This window comes from Eschrichtius robustus, chromosome X (genome assembly GCF_028021215.1).
Source record: "Eschrichtius robustus isolate mEscRob2 chromosome X, mEscRob2.pri, whole genome shotgun sequence".
Lineage (NCBI taxonomy): Eukaryota > Metazoa > Chordata > Mammalia > Artiodactyla > Eschrichtiidae > Eschrichtius > Eschrichtius robustus.
Window position 1 is genome coordinate 54060820 of NC_090845.1, and position 16497 is coordinate 54077316.

At 38.5% G+C, this 16497-nt stretch overlaps 1 pseudogene; it reads left to right on the forward strand.

Annotated features, from left to right (window-relative positions):
- Positions 1-1601: 1601 nt before the first annotated feature.
- Positions 1602-5749, forward strand: LOC137756318 (UPF0711 protein C18orf21 homolog pseudogene; annotated as a pseudogene).
- The last annotated feature ends 10748 nt before the right edge of the window (positions 5750-16497 follow it).

Genomic DNA, 16497 nt, shown 5'->3' on the forward strand with positions numbered 1-16497 from the left:
AAAAAAAAAATCCAGGGACTTCCCTGGTGGTGCAGTGGTTAAGAGTCCGCCTGCTGATGCAGGAGACACAGGTTCGAGCCCTGGTCTGGGAAGATCCCACATGCTGTGGAGCAACTAACCCCGTGCACCACAACTACTGAAGCCCCCATGCCTAGAGCCCGTGTTCCATAACAAGAGAAGCCACTGCAAGGAGAAGCCTGCACATCTCAACCAAGAGTAGCCCCCCACTCGCCACAACTAGAGGAAGCCCGCACACAGCAAAGAAGACCCAACGCAGCCAAAAAACACTCCAGTGCATTACAATGGAACTTGACAGAGCTAGGCAGCCAGGGGTTTGGGCATCTGATGGAGAACCAAGTCCATCTTGGTCTCATTTGGGTTGTGGTTCCACCTGGTGGTCATTTCCCACTCTAGTTTAATCATCATTGGGGACAATTCTATACACAGGCTGGCTGAAACTTCCAGGACATGGGTTGGTGCCCTGTTGTCGACTTGATCTGAGATGCTGGGCTTAGGAAACCAAGGTCCCAAGGACATAGGAACCCACCCACCTCAGCCTCTCAGCTTCCTGCTTCGCTCTCTCCACGCACTCCACTCCCCCAAATGATAAAAGGGGGAGGGGGTGAGAGGACGACAGGAAGCAATCAACAGCTGCATTATGTCCATGCATATTAGAATGCATTACTAAATATATGTGGTCAGTAAATATGCACATATTAGGGTGCATATTTTAAAAACTTCAATAATACTGTTGAAGAGAAAAAAAAAAGTTGGAATACTCCAGTGTAGAGAATAGATTGGAGAGGAAACAAGCCCAAAGGAAGAAAGGCAAGCTAGAATGCCATGTAAGTAATTTGGGCACAAGACAACGATGGTCTGAAACTAGAATGGTGATAATGGGATTTGGAGGGAGGTGGATGGGTTTGATATTTGGGAGGTAGAATTTAGTCCTTATCTTTAAGAGATACAAAATAAGTGTTTACAGATTAAAAAAAAATACTATCCTCATAACTACCAAATCTTTACCTCTCACTCTACCTCTACCATATCTAAGTGTCTCCCCAGCATCTCCCCATGGACAAGACACCAGGCAATTGGCAAGTTCAAAATAGAACTCTTGATTTTCCACACAGTTTACAGCTCTCTAAGTCTCCCCTGTCTCAGTAAATGCTACCATCATTCACCATACATCCAATCTTTGACATTATCCTATTGACTCTACCTTCAGATTATATCTAGCATTAGATCACTCTTCCCCAAATCCAAGGCTATCACTCTCACCCAAAGGTACCTTCTTCTCTTGCCTGGATTACTATAATAGCTTCCTAGGCTGGACTCCTTGATTCCACTCTTATATCAGTTGAGTAGCTTTGGTTGTGCACAATAATGGCTAAAGCAAATTAAAAGTTGTTTTTTTCTTTCTCTCTCACTAGAAAGAAGATTTACCAGTCCAGGAGATTGCCAGTCCAGGGCAGGTATGAAGGCTCCATAAAGTCATGTGGGACCCAGGTAACGACCTTTCTCTTCCACCACCTGTGCACATGGATTCAAGATCCAGGGTCCCATCATGATCCAGAGTGGCCACTAGAATTCCAGCCGTCATGCCAAATTCCAGCCAGAGTTGTGTGCCTGAAGAAAATTGTAATGCAAAAGGCAAAAATAGGAGCTCTTCTTAGCTGAGTAAATTCTGCTTAAGCTGCATTCCCAGGAATCACTTCCAACACTTTTGAATGTAATATTTTGTTCCAGACAGCAAAGTGGCTGGCAAAAATTGAGGGAGGGGATAACGACTGTTGGTGTGGGCAAGTGGCAATATCTGCTATGGCCAGTAACAATCTGCTCTCCACAAAGCAGACAGTGTGACCGTCCCAAAGCCTAGATTGGCTCCTATCACTTGCTGGCATAAAATCCTACAATGGCTTCTCTTTACTCTAAGAATAAAATTCAATCCACCCTCCTTGGCCTACAAACTGTGAGTCATCAGATCCCTGACTATTTCTTGGACCTCATCTCCAACCACTCTCCCCTTTGTTCACTACAGAATCACCACATGGGATTTTGTTTTGTTTGTAAAACACACCAAACTCACTCCTTTCTCAGATACCTGGAAATTGATTCTTACTTCAGATTTTCATATGGCTGTCTCCTTCTTGTCATTTAGCACTGAGTTCAAGTGCCACATGTCCCTCAACCCCCTAAGTGTAGTGAGATAACTAGTCACTTTCCATCCCTTTGCCCAGTTGTCTGAAAGTGTGTCTTGTGTTTATGTTTTATTTTCTCTCCCTAACAGAATGTAAATTTCTGAGAGCAGGAACTTGTTCTCTCTCGCTCACCACTCTATCTCTACTTCCCAGAACAGGATGAGACACAAACATTAGGTGCTCAGCAAGTATTTGTTGAGTAAATGACTGAATACATGGATATACACAAGACGTGGTTCCCACTTGCAACAGAGAAACCATCAAAGGTAAGACTACTTACATCCTCTTAAATCTCTGATTTTAGTCCTTTCACAGAAGCCGGAATTTAGAGTGGCAAGCAGGTGCAACAGGTACTGGGGACATCCTTCTGCCAACCGATTAAAAATTTCCCTATGATATCCCAGAATGATTTTCAAGTTGGTTCACTGTGGTAGGTCATGGTGTGCAAATTTTTTCACCAAGCTCCATTTTAGAGTGTTTAGAGAGACCAAGCAGCCAGCTAGGTGGCTCCATAATCCACCTAATTGGGAGTCATATCCAGATTTCTCCCAATGTATTTTTACAGAGTCTGGGGCTTGTGAATGAAGTTTGCGCAAGGTTTCAAAGAAATGATCCAGAGTTAGCCAGATTGTCTTTAACTTGTTGAACCAATCAAACTTGAGTGAGGGCAGCCTCTTTAGCATAGTGGTCAGCCAAAACATTTCCTTTTGCCTCATGGGTTTGTTCCCTAGTATGAACTTCCAGATTAATCACATTTAAATTCTTGGGAAGGAGCAAGGCATCTGACATGAAAGTTAAAAGTGTTGTTTCCATAGCATGACAAAAATCATGGAACACCCCAAAGGCTTATCTGCTGCCATGTCTATGTTAGCCCTTTTATCCCTTGCTAGCTGACTGGCTCGAGTCAAGCCTGTAAGTTTAGCTAGTTGTGCTGACTTGACTTCAGGAAGGAGATTGGTTTCTATAAGCTCTCAGGAAGTGGTGACTGCATAACCAGCTTGAAAATATCCTGGCACTGTTTTAAGATATGACCCGCCTGCAGAGACTTCTGTGTCTGGGCCTTGGAAAAAAAGTTTCAAGGAGATCAGAGTGAGGCAGGTGAAGTTCCTGGGTTAAGATTCGACAACCATGAGGTTCTTCCTCCTCTGAAAGAGAGAGTAAGTTAGCCGGAATAAGGGTATGACACTTAAGGGACCGTGATGTGCACTGGATAGAAGCTGCAATTCATAGACAGTGATTGTGGAAGTGAAAAAACGTTGGGTGCTTTTGGTGAGGTGTGGGGTATCACTAGCTGGAGCGGTGATACTGAGATTAAATCAGAAGTTCTTCTACTAACTTTGCAGTTGTACCCATTGCCCTGAGGCAAGGGGGTTATTATTTTAATTTCTGGGCTGAGAAAGACTAATACACAATGGACCTCTTTATTTCCAGGTTTCTGAAATGTGGCTGGAGTCCAAAGTCACAGGAGTCTGAAGCATTGCTCCTGTCCTGAACCCTAAGAGACTCTCCCTGGAAGGTAAATGATTAACTTTCCACCTGATCTGTCCTCTAAAATTCTCTGAAGCTTTGTAAGCATCATAAAACAAAACACTGCCATGTGGCCAGTGCTTTCCCTGTGCCAGCCATGATACATACAATAACCTATTTATTCCTCACGTGGACACTCTAGAAGGCACTGTTTGCCTATTTTAGAGAAGAGTGGGCTCGGAGGGCCTGAAGAATTTGTCTGAGGTCACACAACTGGTGAGCAAGTAGGGCCTCTGAGCTCTGAACCCGGTCTGAACTGTTCTTAAGTGCTCTGTGCCATCTGTTGCTTGCTATACAGTGTCCGTGGCTCGCAACCACTTCATGGTGGTGCCTCCTGCTCCTGAATGCTGTTGTTAACCTCCTTCATTGAGTCCACTAAAGAAGGGAAGAAATGTTGAATATGGTACCTTAAAAATATTTTTTTATTTTGTAAAAATGAAATAGAATTTAAACATAATTTAATTTTGAAGCAACCTAAATGTCCATCAGGAATGGATAAAGAAGATGGGGTACATATATACAATGGAATATTACTCAGCCATAAAAAGAACGAAATAGTGCCATTTGCAGAGACGTGGATAGAGCTAGAGGCTGTCATACAGAGTGAAGTAAGTCAGAAAGAGAAAAACAAATATCGTATATTATTATTATTATTAAATATGTGGAATCTAGAAAAATGGTACAGATGAACTTATTTGCAAAGCAGAAAAAGAGACACAGATGTAGAGAATAAACTTATGGATACCAAGGGGGGAAGGAGAGGTGGGATGAACTGGGAGATTGGGATTGACATATATACACTACTGTGTATAAAATAGATAACTAATGAGAACCTACTGTATAGCACAGGGAACTCTACTCAGTGCTCAGTGGTGACCTAAATGGGAAAGAAATCTAAAAAAAAAGAGGGGATATATGTATACGTAAAACTGATTCACTTTGCTGTACAGCAGAAACTAACACAACATTGCAAAGCAACTCTACTCCAATAAAATTAAAAGAAAAATAAGTAAAGTGTGGTATTTTCCCCCTTCATCCCCAACCCCCACTCTTTCCCAAGTAACCAATGTTAACAACTTAGTGTATATCCTTCTCCAGGCTCATATAATTATAAGCATACACATACGCACACATATATGCAGTCCATAATCCAATTTCATCAATTGTCCGAATAATGTCCTTTATAGTTAATCTTTCCTAGTTCAAGGTCCAGCCCAGGTTCATACCGAGCACTTACTGCTTCAATACAGAACAGTTCTACCTCCTTTCCTTTAGTTTCTTGCTCTTGACGTTTTAGAAGAGTTTAGGCCACTTATTTTGTGCAACGTCACTCCATTTGGGTTTGGCTGGTGTTTCTTCACAATAAAATCCACGATGGGACTCTCATCAGGTTTCAGCTGAAACTGCAAGATACCTGCCTGGGTCACACCTGCTGCTGCTTCTGGGCCTGCAGTTCCTCACAGAATTTCGAAGAAGCATGTGCATACTGCTTGCAGCTGCAGGTGCTGGATACAGGTGGAATGTGCCTCCAGCCCAAGGCTAACCCAACACCCCAAAATACAGACACTTATTAATTGAGAAGCAAGCACTCAGTTTTAAAGAAGCAAAACTTATGAAGTACAAAGGCTCCAAAACTATTTTGTGGATTACTTGTAAAATATGCAACAGAACAGTAACCAGTAAAATAATGGGAAAAGTGGAAGCTTCCTATAGGTGATGAGAAACAATTCCACCACTCCTCAGATTTAACCCTTGCAGGAAGACACAGGAGACTAAAGCTCTGAGTTCTGCAAGTCTGGTTGCAATGGCAAGAGCCCAGCCTGGTTTTCAAAACACCTACATCTGGACAGTCAACACCCATTTGCTCCTCAAAGGATGTGAGCAAAACAAAGAAACACTTCTCTTAACTAAAAATGCTGCTTAGTCAGAAAGAATTCCAAAAGAATCCAAAGTGGATTTCAGACATTTCTTGTCTCCTCTGTAAAGAATGGATTTTGAGAAATGTCTCATGCTATTTCTGAACTAAAGCTAGTCAGTAAAATGACTTGTTTGACTTTTATTTATTTTCTGAATACATGGAAACCAAATCCAAGAACAAACTTTTCTTGGCATCCTCGGCATTTGTGGGAAATAAAAACCTCGTTGGAATGAATAACTGAAACCTACCCACCTCAGGGGTTGGTTGCCAGATCAAAAAAATATGTGAAAGTGCTGGTCAATAGTAAATTCATAAGCAGGTATTACTGCTATTCTTATTATTTTTCCTTTTCTCAACAGTTTTCACTATTTACATCATTTTCTTTCAAAAGGAAATTGAGACCTTTATAAGTGTGTCTACTCACTTGGAAGGATTTCTTCGGGGGGTCAATAGCCTGATTGCTAATTCAGAAAACCAGTGTGTCCTTATTCTCCTACAAACATCTGCATAACTATACACTAGCGAAATCTGAAGATTATCCCTATTTGGGGTGTAAAAATATCCAGGATAGTCTTAATTATAGATGATCTAATAAGATAAAGAGTGCAAATATATTTTCAAGAAATTTTCATTTTTATTACTTGCTGGTGTTCCTGTAGTAATATTTCACCCTAGGAGACAGTTTAATTTATTTTAGTACAGACTTATTTCTGGGTTTAAAATTATTTCAAAATGTTAACTTTTACTTTAGCTACCTTACATCTTTTCAGGAACAACACAGGTATGGGGTTTTTTGTTGTTGTTGTTTTGTTTTGTTTTTAATAAGCTAGGGTTGTTTTCCACCTTTCTATTTAGCTCATTTAGATATGTTGAAAAAAAATCGGGTTATGCATTTTTGGTGGGAGTATCAGTGAGGTGATGTGTCTTTCTCAGCATCAGGTCAAAAGGTACATGATGCTGGTTTGTCCCAATATTCATGATGTTCATTTTGATTACTAGGGTAAGGTGGTTCCACCAGGTTTGTCCAATATAAAGTTTTTATTGTCCTTTGTAATTAATAAATACAAAGACTGCAAATATCTTGCTCTTCATCAAACTCTCACCTACTAATTTTAGTATCAATTGATTTCTTAATTCTATTTTCTTTCCTTCTTTCTTCTTTCCTTCCTTCCTTGTTTCCCTCCTTCCTTCCTTTCCTCCTTCCTTCCTTCCTTCCTTCTTTCCTTCCTTCCTTTTTCTTTCTCTCTCTCCCTCTCTCTCTCTCTTTCTCACCTACCACTTTTCTTGGCATATTATGGTGAGAAAGGCCTTCCTTTTCCTCCCCGTTTATTTATCTGTTCACTGGTTTATTTATATCAATATGGCCTCGTACATACTTTTATTATTCAATGGGATATAATATATTGTTTAGTTATAAACAGTAACTATAACTATAATCTATGAATAGTTATTTTGACATTCAAATTGTTCCAGGTTTGGCTAGCCTGAGCCCCTTCATCATAACTGCTGTGTAATTTGACATGACCCAGTCATTCCCTGAGCATTTGCTTCCCTAACTGATTCAATCAGATGATCCAGGCTCCCCCTGTACTTTTCCTGTCCCAGCCCTGCAATCTGTCATTTCTCCAAGGGGTCTTAGTTCCTTTTAGTGGAAAACACATGTGTGTTTGCATATCTCTGTCTATTTCTATCTCTATTAAAACATAGACACGGATATTTATTTTTCTCAAGGTTAAAAACCATGTTTTCAAACTGATACATGCACTTCCAGTCAAAAACTACAGGCTGTATGTAATGCATGCTTCTCACTTTCTGTATTTGTAGCTCCTTCTTCCCATTATTCTCAATGTATTTATTTTTTTCTTCAAGTCTTCAATACAAAAAATGGGTTTGGAACTGCTAACCTGTGCCACAATGAAAAGCAAACCAGCAAACTAGAGTTAAATACTTATTTACAGTTCTTTTTTTTTATTCTAGGAAAAAAAAGAGAGTGCACATCCTTGCATGTTCCCAGTGTTGGGGGGAAAGCAACAACTATGTCATCATTAAGTATGATGTTAACTTTAGGATTTTTATACATGCCTTTATCAGGTTGAGGAGGTTTCCCTCTACTTCTGGTTTGCTGAGAGTTCTTATATATATGGGTGTTGAATTTTGTAAGATGTTCTTTCTGCACCTATTGAGATGATTCCTTTTCTCCTTTATTCTGTTGATATGATGTATTACATTGATTGATAGTTGAATGCTAAAATTTACATTTCTGAGATAATCCTCATTTGGTCAAAATGCATTGTCCTTTTCATATATTGTTGGATTTGGATTACTAATATTTTGTGAAAAAACTTACATCTATGTTAATGAGGGTTATTGGTTACTGATTTTTTTTTTTTTTTTTTTTTTGCAGTGGGTGGGTATGTCTCTGGTAGGTTTTGGTTTCAGGATCCTCCTGACCTCATAGAAACAAGATGGAAATTGTCTCTTCATCTGTTTTTTGAGAAGGTTTTGTAAGGTTGGTATTGTTTATTTAATAAACGTTTGATAGAATTCACCAGCTAATTATTTGTTTCTGGAGTTCTATTTGAGGAAAAGATTATGATATCAAACTCTATGTCTTCAAAAGATATAGGACTACTCTTATTTTTTAGTTCATCTTATGCCAGTTTGTGTTAAGTTATGTTTTTCAAGAAATTTTTCTATTTTATTTAAGTTATTGGATATATTGTCATAAATTTGTTCATAATATTCTGTCATTATTCATGTAACATCCATAAGATCATTTATTGTAGATACTGGCAATTTTCGTAATCAGTCTTGCTAGGGATTTATCAATATTTTAAATTTTTTTTCAGAAAACCAAATGTTTGCCTTGTTAATTTAAGCTATTTTCTATTTTCCTTTTCATTTATATCTGTTCTTACCTTTATAATCACCTTCCATCTATTTACTTTGGGTTTAATTTTCTCATCTTCTTCTAGATTCTTAAGGTAGAACCTTAGGTTGATTGTAAACAATTTTCTTTTCTAATCTAAATATTTAAAACCATATATTTCCCTCCAAGAACCTCCTTAGCTACATCTCACAAAATTTGATGTGTTGTATCATTATGAGCATAAGTCAATGTACGTTCTAATCGTCCTTGTGATTTCTTCTTTTATCCATGGTTTACTTAGAACTGAGTAGTTAAATTTCTAAATATCTTACAGTTACTGACTCCTAATTTAATAATTTTGTGATCAGAGAATGGACTCTGTAAGATGTCAATCCTTCTAAATTTATCGAAACTTTTTAAATTTTCAAGCATATGTTTGACCTGTTAGGCTTCCAGGTACACTTGGAAAGAATGTGTTTCTGCCATTCTTATGTGTGGTGTTATTTATTCTTATTATTATTTTTTTCCCCAAGTACAAGTAATTTTATTTTATTTTTTTAACATCTTTATCGGAGTATAATTGGTTTACAATGGTGTGTTAGTTTCTGCTTTATAACAGAGTGAATCAGCTATACATATACTGTGTGGTGTTCTTTAAATGTCAACTAGTTCAAGGTGGCTGATAATTTTGCCACGTCTTTTATACCCTTACTATTTTCTCTGGTTGTTCTGTCAGTTACTGAGAGATAGGTGTTAAAATCTCCGGCTATGATTATGGATTTGTCTATTTCCCCTGCAGTTGTCAGATTTTGCTTCATGTTTTTGAAACCTTGTTATTAGGAGCATATACATTTATAATTGTTTAACTGTTATATATTCCCAAATGAACTGGCCATTTTGCTGTTATAAATGTCCTTCTTTTCTCTGGCTATACTCCTTGTCTTGAAGTCAATTTTTCACACTATTACTTTGCTGGCTCAGTTTTGTTATGTGTACTGTTTGCATGGTACATATTTTTCCGTTACATATTTGACTTTCAACCCCTCTGAAATTTTACACAAAGTAATTATTTAATTAAAAAAATGTTTTTAACACCTTTATTGGAGTATGATTGTTTTACAATGGTGTGTTAGTTTCTGTTTTTTAACAAAGTGAATCAGCTATACATATACATATATCCCCATATCTCCTTCCTCTTGCATCTCCCTCCCACCCTCCCTATCCCACCCCTGTATGTGGACACAAAGCACTGAGCTGATCTCCCTGTGCTATGTGGCTGCTTCCTATCAGCTATCTATTTTACATTTGGTAAAGTATATATATCCATGTCATTTTCGCACTTCATCCCAGCTTACCCTCCCACTGCCCGTGTCCTCAAGTCCATTCTCTATGTCTGAGTCTTTATTCTTGTTCTGCCCCTAGGTTCTTCAGAACCGTTTTTTTTTTTTCCCTTAGGTTCCATATATATGAGTTAGCAAACTGTATTTGTTTTTCTCTTTCTGACTAACTTCACTCTGCATGACAGACTCTAGGTCCATCCACCTACTAAAAATAAGTCAATTTCGTTTCTTTTTATGGCTGAGTAATATTCCATTGTATATATGTGCCACATCTTCTTTATCCATTCATCTGTCGATGAACACCTAGCTTGCTTCCGTGTTCTGGCTATTGTAAATAAAGCTGTAATGAACCTTCTGGCACGTGACTCTTTTTGACTTATGGTTTTCTCAGGGTGTATGACCAGTAGTGGGATTGCTGGTTCATATGGTAGTTCTATTTTTAGCTTTTTGAGGAAGCTCCATACTGTTCTCTATATGGACTGTATCAATTTACGTTCCCACCAACAGTGCAAGAGGGTTCCCTTTTCTCCACACGCTCTCCAGCATTTATTGTTTGTAGATTTTTTGATGATGGCCATTCTGACAGTTGTGAGGTGATACCTCATTGTAGTTTTGATTTGCATTTCTCTAATCATTAGGGACGTTGAGCATCCTTTCATGTGTTGTTGACAATCTGTACATCTTTTTGGAGAAATGTCTGTTTAGGTCTTCTGCCCACTTTTGAATTGGGTTGTTTGTTTATTTGACATTCAGCTGCATGAGCTGCTTGTAAATTTTGGAGATTAATCCTTTGACAGTTGCGTCATTTGCAGATATTTTTCTCCCACTCTAAGGGTTGTCTTTTCGTCTAGTTTGTAGTTTCCTTTGCTGTGCAAAACCTTTTACGTTTCATTAGGGCCCATTTGTTTATTTTTGTTTTTACTTCCATTTCTGTAGGAGGTGGGTCATAAAGGATCTTGCTGTGTTTTACGTCATAGATGGTTCTTCCTGTGTTTTCCTCTAAGAGTTTGCTCTGCCTTACATTTAGGTGTTTAATCCATTTTGAGTTTATTTTTGTGTATGGTGTTAGGGAGTGTTCTAAATTCATTCTTTTACATGTAGCTGTCCAGTTGTCCAAGCCCCACTTACTGAAGAGGCTCTCTTTTCTCCATTGTATATTCTTGCATCCTTTATCAAAGATAAGTTTACCATGTGTGTTGGGTTTATCTCTGGGCTTTCTATCCTGTTCCATTGATCACTATTTCTGTTTTTGTGCCAGCACCATACTGCCTTGATTACTGTAGCTTTGTAGTATAGTCTGAAATACGGGAGCCTGATTCCTCCAGCTCCATTTTTCTTTCTCAAGATTGCTTTGGCTATTTGGGTCTTTTGTGTTTCCATACAAATTTTGAAATTTTTTGTTCTAGTTCTATGAAAAATGCCACTGTTTGTTTGATAGGTATTGCATTGAATCTGTAGATTGCTTTGGGTAGTATAGTCATTTTCACAATGTTGATTCTTCAAATCCAAGAACGTGAAGTATAACTCTCCATTTGTTTGTATCATCTTTAATTTCTTTCATCAGTGTCTTATAGTTTTCTACATACAGGTCTTTGGTCTCCTTACGTAGGTTTTTTCCTAGGTATTTTATTCTTTTTGTTGCAGTGGTAAATGGGAGTGTTTCCTTAATATCTGTTTCATTTTTTTCATCACTAATGTATAGGAATGCAAGAGATTTCTGTGCATTAATTTTGTATCCGACTACCTTACCATATCCATTGATTAGCTTTAGTAGTTTTCTGGTGGCATCTTTAGGATTTTCTATGTATAGTATCATGTCATCTGCAAACAGTGACAGTTTTACGTCTTCTTTTCCAATTCAGATTCCTTTTATTTCTTTTTATTCTCTGATTGCTGTGACTAAAACTTCCAAAAATATGTTGAATAAACGTCTTGAGAGTGGACAACCTTGTCTTGCTCCTGATCTTAGAGGAAATGGTTTCAGTTTTTCACCATTGAAAGATGTTGGCTGTGAGTTTGTCATATATGGCCTTAATTACATTGAGGTAAGTTCCCTCTATGCATACTTTCTGGAGGGTTTCTACATAAATGTGTGTTGAATTTTGTTGAAACCTTTTCCTGCATCTATTGAGATGATCATATGGTTTTTCTCCTTCCATTTGTTAATATGGCTTATCACATTGATTCATTTGTGTATATTGAAGAATCCTTGCATTCCTCGGATAAACCCCACTTGAACATGTTGTATGATCCTTTTAGTGTGCTGTTGGATTTTGTGTGCTAGTATTTTGTCAAGGATTTTTGCATCTATGTTCATCAGTGATATTGGCCTGTAGTTTTCTTTCTTTGTGACATCTTTGTCTGGTTTTAGTTTCAGAGTGATGTTGGCCTCGTAGAATGAGCTTGGGTGTGTCCCTCCCTCTGATATATTTTGGAAGAGTTTGAGAAGGATAGGTGCTAGCTCTTCTCTAAATGTTTGATAGAATTCGCCTGTGAAGCCATCTGGTCCTGGGCTTTTGTTTGTTGGAAGATTTTTAATCACAGTCTCCAATATCAGGGCTTCTGTTTGGTCTGTTTTATTTTCTAATTCTTCCTGCTTCAGTCTCAGAAGGTTGTGCTTTTCTAAGAATTTGTCCATTTCTTCCACGTTGTGCTTTTTATTGGCATAGAGTTGCTTGTAGTAGACTCTCGTGATCCTTAGTATCTCTGCCGTGTCAGCTCTTATTTCTCCTTTTTCCTTTCTAATTCTATTGATTTGAGTCTTCTCCATTTTTTCTTCATGAGTCTGGCTAATGCTTTATCAATATTTTTTTTATCTACTCAAAGAACCATTTGTTAGTTTTGTTGATCTTTGCTATTGTTTCCTTCACTTCTTTTTCATTTATTTCTGATCTGATCTTTATGATTTCTTTCTTTCTGCTAACTTTTGGGTTTTTTTGTTCTTCTCTCACTAATTGCTTTAGGAGTAACGTTTGGTTGTTTATTTGAGACGTTTCTTGTTCCTTGAGGTAGGATTGTATTGCTATAAACTTCCTTCTTAGAACTGCTTTTGCTTCAACCCATAGGTTTTGGGTCGTCGTGTTTTATTGTCATGTGTTTCTAGGTATTTATTGATTTCCTCTTTGATTTCTTCAGTCATCTCTTGGTTATTTAGTAGTCTATTGTTTAGCCTCCATGTGTTTGCATTTTTTATAGATTTTTTCCCTGTAATTGATATCTAGTCTCATAGCATCGTGGTAGGAAAAGATACTTGATATGATTTCAATTTTGTTAAATTTACCAAGGCTTGATTTGTGACCCAATATATGATGTATCCTGGGGAATATTCCATGAGCACTTGAGAAGAAAGTGTATTCTGTTGTTTTTGGATGGAATGACCTATAAATATCAATTAAGTCCACCTTATTTAATGTATCATTTAAAGCTTGTATTTCCTTATTTATTTTGATTTTGAGTGATCTGTTCATTGGTGAAAGTGGGGCATTAAAGTCCCCTACTATGATTGTGTTGCTGTCGATTTTCCCTTTTATGGCTGTTAGCATTTGCCTTATGTATTGAGGTGCTCCTATGGTGGGCGCATATATATTTACAATTGCTCTATCTTCTTCGTGGATTGATCCCATGATCATTAGGTAGTGTTCTTCTTTGTCTCTTGTAATACTCTTTATTTTAAAGCCTAATTTGACTGATATGAGAATTGCTACTGCAGCTTTCTTTTGATTTCCATTTGCATGGAATATCTTTTTCCATCCCCTCACTTTCAGTCTGTATTTGTGTCCCTAGGTCTGAAGTGGGTCTCTTGTAGAGAACATATATATGGGTCTTGTTTTTTTATCCATTCAGCCATTCTAGGTTTTTTGGTTGGAGAATTTAATCCATTTACATTTAACGTACTTATCAATATGTATGTTTCTATTACCATTTTCTTAATTGTTTTGGGTTTCTTATTGTAGGTCTTTTCCTCCCCTTGTGTTTCCTGCCTGGAGAAGTTCCTTTAGCATTTGTTGTAATGCTGGCTTGGTGGTGCTGAATTCTCTCAGCTTATGCTTGTGTGTAAAGTTTTAAATTCTCTGCTGAATCTGAGTGAGATCCATGCTGGGTAGACTAATCTTGGTTGTGGTTTCTTTCCTTTCATCACTTTAAATATGTCCTGCCACTCCCTTCTGGCTTGCAGAGTTTCTGCTGAAAGATCAGCTGTTAACCTTATGGGGATTCCCTTGTATGCTATTTGTTGTTTTTCCCTGGCTGCTTTTAATATTTTTTCTGTGTATTTAATTTTTGATAGTTTGATAAACATGTGTCTTGGCATGTTTCTCCTTGGATTTATCCTGTATAGGGCTCTTTGTGCTTCCTGGAGTTGCATGACTATTTCCTTTCCCATATTAAGGAAGTTTTCAACTATAACCTCTTCAAATATTTTCTCAGTCCCTTTCTTTTCCTCTTCTTCTTCTGGGACCCCTATAATTCGAATAGTGGTATGTTCAATGTTGTCCTGGAGGTGTCTGAGTCTGTCCTCAATTCTTTTCATTCTTTTTTCTTTATTCTGCTCTGCGGTAGTTATTTCCACTATTTTATCTTCCAGGTCACTTATCCGTTCTTTTGCCTCAATTATTCTGCTATTGATTTCTTCTAGAGAATTTTTAATTTCATTTATTGTGTTGTTCATCATTGTTTGTTTTCTCTTTAGTTCTTCTAGGTCCTTGTTAAACGTTTGTTGTATTGTCTCCATCTTATTTCCAAGATTTTGCTTCATCTTTGCTATCATTACTCTGAATTCCTTTTCAGTTAGACTGCCTATTTCCTCTCCATTTCTTTGGTTTGGTAGGTTTTTACCTTGCTGCTTCATCTTCTGTGCGCTTCTCTGTCTTCACATTTTGCTTAACTTACTGTGTTTGGGGTCTCCTTTTTGCAGGCTTCAGGTTCATAGTTCCCGTTGTTTTTGATGTCTGCCCTCAGTGGCTAAGGTTGATTCAGTTGCTTGTGTAGGCTTCCTGGTGGCGGGGACTGGTGCCTGTGTTCTGGTGGATGAGGCTGGATCTTGTCCTTTTGGAGGGCAGGACCATGTCCGGTGGTGTGTTTTGGAGTGTCTATGACCGTATTATGATTTTAGGCAGCCTCTCTGCTAATGAGTGGGTTTGTGTTCCTGTCTTGCTAGTTGTTTGGCATAGGGTGTCTGGAACTGTAGCTTGCTGGTCTTTGAGTGAAACTGGGTCATATAATTGAGATGGAGATCTCTGGGAGAACTTCCGCAGTTTGATAGTATGTGGAGCCGGGAAGTCTCTGGTGGACCAATGTCCTGAACTTGGCTCTCCCACCTCAGATGCACAGGCCTGACACGTGGCCAGAGCACCAAGACCCTGTCAGCCACACGGGTGGAATCAGTGGTGGCAGAAGCTCAGCAGGTCCTGGCGTGCGGTAGTTGGGTCTCCATCTCCACATTCCTCAATTGCTCCAGCTGCATGCTCCTCCGCGGTGATTGATGATGTCGTCCCTGGCATGGAGATTGGACCTCTGTGGCTGTGACAACTGCACAGGCTGGGGGTGTGGGAGGGACGGGGCAGGGCAGGAATCTGGGTCACTAGGAGCAGAGCAAGCTGAGATGGACCCTAGTGGGCCAACAGCAAGGAGGCCACGGAGAGCAGCCCGGGTATGGTGTGTGGATGTTTCCCTGCTTTCCTGTGCCTAGGGACCTCTCCTGCCAAAGGTTATTATTTTAAACAGCATGTATTGAATACTTAAGGTTGCTTTTTTACGTAGTCTCACAATCTCTGTTTTTAATTGGAGTGTTCAGTGCATTTATATTTAATGTAATCACTGATATGATTTGATTTAGGTCTCCCATTTTTATTTGGTTTCTAGTTCTCTGATCTGATATTTTGATTCTTTGTTACTCCTTTCCTACTTTCTTTGTGTTTTATCAAAAACATATTAATATTCCAGGCTTCCCTCTTGGTACAGTGGTTAAGAATCTGCCTGCAAATACAGGGGACATGGGTTAGAGCCCTTGTCTGGGAAGATCCCACATGCCACAAGGCAACTAAGCCTGTGCACAACAACTACTGAGCCTGTACTTTAGAGCCTGTGACCCACAACTACTGAGCCCACAAGCCACAACTACTGAAGCCCACGTGCCTAGGGCCTGTGTTCCACAACAAGAGAAACCACCACAGTGAGAAGCCCGTGCACTGCAAAGAAGAGTAGCCCCCACTCAGCACAACTAGAGAAAGAATGCATGCAACAATAAAGACCCAAAACAGCCAAAAATTAAATAAATAAATTTTGAAAAATATTTAATATTCCATTTTAACTCATCAATGGGTTTTTCACTTACCCCCTTTGCCTTATTTTTTAGTAGTTTCTTTAGGGATTAAAATATACATATTTGTCATAGTCTTTAAGTAAATGTTGATGATGATGAAAAACCACCATTGAAACAATACCAATGCTGTTGAGGAAGTGAAACAATGGAATTCTCATGTACTGCCTCCATCTAAGCCTTTCATAGTATTAGGAGGAAGACAGCTACAAGAGCATTCACTGACGCATCCTTGATGTTGTTTTTTAAATAGTAAAAATAATTAAAACTTGAAACAGCCCATATGTCCATTAGTAGGGGACTAGATAAATAAATTGTGAGCTATT